A 6828-nucleotide genomic window follows, 5' to 3' on the forward strand; every position below is an offset into this window, starting at 1 on the left:
TTTTTTTTTTTTTTTTTTTTTTTTTTTTTTTTTTTTGGTAAGGGGGATTGAACTCGGGTCCTTGTACTTGCAAGGCAGGCCACCGAACCGCTGAGTTAAATCCCCGGAGAGGACTTGATAACTTTATTTTATTTTATTTTTAATGCGTCTTTTAGGCTCCAGACTCACTGGAGACATCCTGACACATAGTGCCTTGTCTAGCACAATGTGATGCCCTTTACCTAGTAAAAGGGTAAGTCCATAAAGGTGCTGCCTTCCTCCAGAACAAACAACGGAAATGCATCAGGAGAGCTCCGCTGCAGACAGAATGCACATCGTGAAGCAGGAGCCACCCTGGGATCTCTCAGATGAAAGACGATTTCAATGAACATTGTGTTTCAAAGCCTGCTTCCTCTGGCCCTGTAAGGACTGCAGGAGGAACATCCCACTTGCGTCTGCTGACACAAAAGAATGCTGCGGCTGGGAGATCTTATCAAGCCTTCCTGTGCCACAGCAACAGAGCTTCGGTTGTGTCTCCTAAGAATTGCTCATTGTTTCATGGGGACGACTGGCTCCTTTGGGTGGGATCTGATGGCATCTCATGGAGTTGGAGGTAGGTGGTGCTGGGAGGTCAGCCAGCCACATGACCCAGCTTGCTGGCTTCGGGGAAATCAGTAGAGGAGCACGCTTCACCCAAGTTTCTGGGTAGTGAATAACTAAGCATTTAAAGTTTAATTTTTTTATTTATTAAAATATGCACATGCTGTTTATTTAATAAGGTCTTCAAATTGTGCAAGTTAGGAAGAGAAAATAGAAGTGACATCCAAGTTCTCCTTCTTGAGAATGCTGTTTCTTCACCTCTTTTAACTTATAACTGTTTGAATCTGATAAAAATGAGAATAATCAGGAAGTGTTTTGAAGGCAAAAATTTAATGATTTCAAACCATCCCTGGAGAATTTAGTGGCCAATATGTGAACACTTAGCATTTATGATATAAACTTCAAAGATGTATTTTTGGTTCATGAGGATGAATTTCAAGTTTTAATCATCATATTTATATTTAAAAGCATAAGTTAATAACACTGGTTTAGTTAAAATTGGCCACTTCTAGATAATGTCTCCTTTGCTCAGAAAATTCATAGCCTTTTCCAATAAAGGAAAAGTGATAGTTACCCATTCAGGGACATGGGGGAGTGTAATTTGGATTTTCTTCTTTTCTTCTTCATCAAGGCTGCAACAACTAGCTCATAGTGTTAAAAATTACAACTTACAGGAAGGGTAACCATAAGTCTCAAAATCAGGAATCTAACAATTTTAATACTTCCTCCCCATGTCTTCAGGTAGAACTTTCCAAAGTTCTCTTTGCCCTAATAATATTTATATTGTTATTTCAGCAAAAACAGTTCATCCTCCTCCAAGTTTGATCAAGGTTCTGAGAACGAAGGCATTACTAAAACAGCGTCTCCTTTCTGAAAAAGACTTACTGAATATTTCACATGTTGTGATTAGTTACGAATAAATTTGTTTTCCCTTAGTGAACTATGAGTACCTTGAGGAAAAGACCTAGATCGTAGTCATCTTCGTATTTCCAGGGTCAATCAAGATGTCTTGCTCATGTTGGTATCAGTTGGATGGATGGGTGGATGATTGAATGCATGGGTGGACATAGCAGTAATTAATGGGAACTTGATTTAGGCTCTCTATATTTTTCCTGGAATGACCACAACTGTTAGCACTCTGAGCCCTTAGTATCTTACTCTTAGATGTATAGATTATAGAAATTTTCAAGATCCCATAGCCCACTTCCTTCATTTTGCATTTGATGAAATGAGACTCAGATAGAGAGAATCTGACTTTACACACTCACATATCTGATTAATAAGTGACAGCTCTGAGTTAAAAATCCAGCTCTCTTGGTTTTTAGTCAAATGCCCAACGCATTATGTTGGTTTACATGACCTGAACCTTTTTTTTTTTTTTTTTTGAGGCTTGAAGACGCAGCAAAGAGCAATCTGTCACTCACAGCCTAGCTGGGGAATGTGAAAGTAAACAGGGCCAAAACAAAACTAGTGAAAGGAGTGAAGCTGGGCTGTAGAACTCACATGCTGATGGTGCTGAAGTAAAGCAAGAACAAGAATGCCTTGTTTTTATTCAGGGCAATAGCATTCCATGTCTCTGTCAGATGATGCCACACTCAAAATTTTAGTCTCTTCTTTAGGTTTCCAGGATAACTTGCGGAGACAGTGCTGTCCACCTCTACTCCACTGACTGAGATTTCTCTTTGATGTTGAGTGTAGCTTTTGGAAGTCCTTTCCAAAGAAGCTTTCTTCTGTCCCTTGCTAGTGAGACTGATGCAATCAATGATATTGTCTCTAGATCTTCCTGCTGAAGGAAAGAACTCTTGACATATCTCTTCTGATTGCCTGGAGTTTTGTTTGTCTACATTATGTTCAGTCACAATGTATCTAAATGCTTATGATTGGCCTACAATTAAACAGAATGTTGTTTAATTTAATAATTTAGCCTTTTAGAGTAAATTATTTTAGAATGAACAAATAACAACACGCAACACAGAAGAATTTCAAAATAATTATGCTAACTGAAAGAAACCATACAAAAGAGTAGATAGTGTACGATTCTATTTATGTAAAACTTTGAATATGCAAACTACTTTAAGAAAGAAAGAAACACATCCATCGTTGCCTAGGGAAACGGGGGAAGGAGAGCAGAGAGAGAGAGAGGAATAGAAAGAGAGTCACATAAATTTCTGAGGGTGATGAATATACTCACTGTCTTGATTATAGTTGTGGTTTCATGGGTATATGTATATGTTCAAATTTATCAAATTGTTCAACTAAACAGTGTACAGTTTATTGTATGTCAATGTTTATTGTATGTCAAATATACCTCAAGGAATCTTCTTTTACTAAAAAAGAATGCAACCTTTTAAAATTCAACTAAAATATTATGTTAGTCAAGGTTTAATAAGAAAAGAAAATGCCAGGATGTGTGAGTGTCTCTGTGTTTGTGTGTGTGTATGTGTTTGTGACACAGGGATTGACTTCATGTCATTGTTAAGTGTGGGTAAGTCATCTCTGTAAGGTTGCTGTCCTGAAGTTTGAAATCTAAAGGCAAGTTGTAAGGAGAAGAATATTGCTATAAAATAGGAAAGAGCCAGAACAGGCTAGAACTCCAGGCCCTGCTGGAGCTCACAAGGACAGTTCAAAACTCCTATGAGTTCTGTACGTCTGATGTCCTACAGAGCACTGCCTTCAACATAGAGCTCCTGAGCACACCTGGCCCAGGCCATCCAGGGGAAAGTGAACAGTTGCAGGCTCAGCTGCTGCCTCTTGCAAGAGGTGAGTGAGCAGAGACAACATGTATGAGTTGTCAAATGGCTACTGCTTCGTTTCTCCAAATCTTGCCCAAGAATCTCACTCATGCCCCACCTTACCCAGATATATACAGGAAAGAGAATTCTGGGAAACACAGTTCAGCCTAGTTGGGTTTACTCATTACAAATTCACCTTTGGTGATTTGACACTCCTAACTCTCTTTAAATCATCCTTAATCTCCAAATAAAAGTAATAACAGAGTCATACCTCTACTCTAATATGATACATCTATCCCAAATACAATCAAAACCACACTAACTTTTTTCCTGGAAGAGGACCCATGGGTCTTTTTTTCACTCTAGATGACACTTACTCTTATCCTAGTTGATTCACAGTTCCCTTTTGATAGTCTGTAATTTACGTAGTAAGATTCTATTAACATATATTAGATGATATGACATGACAAAGAAGATAACTACAAAGATAACTGATGAAACAAATTATATATGTACATAGATGTGTATTTATACATAGTTATATCATAAAGAGGATGATATACTCATACCTTCTACAGTGTCTGTGTCTGCAACTGGACATGTGGCTGTACCTAATATTTATGACTACCTTCTTCTACTACCTAATTCATGCTCTATTTTGTTCTCAATAAGTGCTTGAGCTGGTTATGGATCTTTACTTAGTGGGGTGAACTAAATCTTTATTCTCAAAGTGTCTAGATAATTAGCAGTTATATTAATTGAGTTAACTTGTTTTTCTATTGGCTTTAATCACAGGATATGGGGATACCAAAGGGCAATCTAGAATATCTTTGAATTTCAAAATATATTTCTCCTGACTATGTGGAAGCAGGATAGTGACAGACACTCCCTTTCTTGCCTGATGATTCAGCGGCATGACGCAGAGTGGTCAGATGCTTCCCCAGTGAAATCAAGGCATCACATGTACCCTAGTGCAACTGCTTCCCATTTTGGAGCTAAGACCTCTTGATCATGAGAGCCTGCTGTCATAGAGATTAGAAACAAAAGTTGTGTCAGAAGATCACTACTGTAGTGAGAAGATCCTCATCCCTTTCCACTGCTAGATCCCCTGACCACTGAGTCTTGGCTAAGAGAATAATAGAAATCTATATTGGGTGTTGATTTAGAGCATACATTGTGTCCAAAAGGGTCATAGTGAGTCTGCAAAGGAGTGTCTCCCCCATTCTGTCCAGCCAGCTGCTTCAGATTGATGAAGAGCACAGAAAGATCAGTAGCCTGCCTGAACCCATTTCTGTACCTCATTTCCTGTGAGATAAGTTCCTTGGTCAGAAATGATTCTGTGTGAAATACCATGGTTATGAATAAGCCATGCATTACATGGGTTTGGTGGATTTGGCAGAAGAGATGTGGGCAGGGAAGTCAGATGCACATACATACGAAGTGTCTGTTCCAGTGAGAGCAAACACTGGCCCTTCCACGAGAAAACTGATCTGATGTAATCAACCTACCAGTAAGTCCCTAGCTGGCAGGAATGGTGCCGTGTCAGGAGCTCATGGTTAATCTCTACTGTTAGCAGGCTACTTTGAAGTGACTGAAGCTAAATAGGGCTTGGCAAATAGAAGTCCATATTGCTAAGTCCGTGCGCAACTTTTCTCCTTAGTACCATTGCTACATTTTTCATGAGTCAATTGGGTAGGGATAGGAGTTGCTTGGGAAGGAAGCTGACTGAGGATCTTGGAATGGATCATCCTATCCCCTTGATAATTAAAATCCTCCTCTGTTGAGTTCATCCTTTGGTGAGCATTCACATGGACACAAAGGTCTTTACATGCTATGTCCATTTGAAGAGTTCATTAACCTACCTCTTTACCAGATTTCCTTGTCACCAACTTATCCTTTATGTTCCTTGTAAATATCTGGCCCAGGGACCATAGGTATGTTAGGCCACTCACTGTTGTAATTTATCCGTGTCTCTCAGACCTAATCAAGTCCAACTTCATATATCTTACTTCTCTTTGATAATGGAGCATTATGGTTCACCCTCAAATGTATTGCCTGTTGGGTCAGCAAGAGTAAAGGGTAGCTCAGGTCACATAGTAATTTGGTTAGCCATGGCCAAACATTCAGTCTCTACCAATGCCCAGTAGCAAAACAAAGGCTGTTTAATAAAGAAGAATCATTATCCATAGTGGATATTCTAACCAGCATTTCTGTCACTGACATTCTAGGCACTATTGAATTTTCTGGATCATATGGCCCAAGTAGCAGGACGGCTTACAAAGCAGCCTAGATGGAAACCCTGGGCACTACTCACACTTGGTAGCTTTTGGAATTATGCAGTAAGAGCACCTCATCATGCCTCAGACCAGACCCCTAGAGATTCATAGGATTCTTTTTCCACCGTTTAAGATGCACTATGTTCCTTAGTAATTGTCTATGTACCAGAGAAGAAACCAAGAAGCTAAAAGGGGATCCAGGAGAGGATGGAGGTGGTGCAAACTGACCACTGACTTACAACAGTGAACTGAGCCAGCAGAGGCCACAGTGTAGAGAAGAGAAAACATGGCTGCCACTTCAACTCTACCCTCTTATATTCCACAAGAAGTCTACAGTTTCTTTTATTCAGAATCATATAGGAACAGGAATTCTGGGAAATGTAATTCAGCCCAGCCAAGACGACAACCCACCCCACCATATGTGGTACCACCAAAAAATACAGTAAATGTTTTATGCTTGTTTGTATTGTTTGACTGATGGATGGATGAACTGTACTGAAAGTTGATTCTAGGGCCTTTTGCATGTTAGGCAAATGGTCTACCCACTGAGCTACATCCTGTCAGTCCTGGTGAATGTTCAAATAAAAATTTTAGATTTATTACAGTAAAAGAAGCATTGCCATTAATCCTCCTCAAAATAGTACCCTTCACCTCAAATACACTTATTCCTTCATTATTGCCACTTTCTGAAGGAGATCTGGAAGCCTTCTTTTGTGTCAGTTCATGGCTGCCTTGATGTCCTGAATCAATTTAAAACATTTACAGTAATTTCTGTCAAATAAAAACATTACAGTGTGTATTTATCTGCTTTATTCACCAGATCTGGCACTGTGTGACTTCTGGCTTTGCTCCAAAGTCAAAATGACCATGAAAGGCAAACATTTTGAGTTAATTCAGGACATACAGGCAGCCATGACAGTGTACCAAAAGACATGAAAGAGGATTTCCAGAACTGCTGCAGGAAGTGACAAGTGTATTTGAAGTGAGAGGAAGTGTTTTGAGAGAGAATGATGGCAATGTTTCTTTTACTGTAATAATTTTAAAATTTTAAATATTTATTATATTTACATCTTGAACAATTTATGATAGATTATTTTAAGGTAGAGAATTCTGTTTAAGAATGAGAAAAGTAGCTGTTACATGCGGATATGATTTTTCCTGAAGAATTCCTGAGACAGATTCTTTCCTCTTACCAAAAAGGCAAAAGAAAAAAAAATATGTGTGTGTGTGTGTGTGTGTGT

The 6828-nt window shown here is 39.0% G+C and overlaps 1 long non-coding RNA gene across 1 annotated transcript in view; it reads left to right on the forward strand.

Annotated features, from left to right (window-relative positions):
* The first annotated feature begins 491 nt into the window (after nucleotides 1–491).
* The window catches only part of LOC117285983, a 15888-nt gene continuing 9551 nt past the window's right edge, over nucleotides 492–6828 (forward strand). The window contains exon 1 of the long non-coding RNA XR_004517093.1: nucleotides 492–592. This is a non-coding gene — a long non-coding RNA (uncharacterized LOC117285983). The remainder of the gene's footprint in view (nucleotides 593–6828) is intronic.

The sequence above is a fragment of the Fukomys damarensis genome, unplaced genomic scaffold (genome assembly GCF_012274545.1).
Source record: "Fukomys damarensis isolate Sample0158 unplaced genomic scaffold, DMR_v1.0_HiC HiC_scaffold_14, whole genome shotgun sequence".
NCBI classification, from domain to species: domain Eukaryota; kingdom Metazoa; phylum Chordata; class Mammalia; order Rodentia; family Bathyergidae; genus Fukomys; species Fukomys damarensis.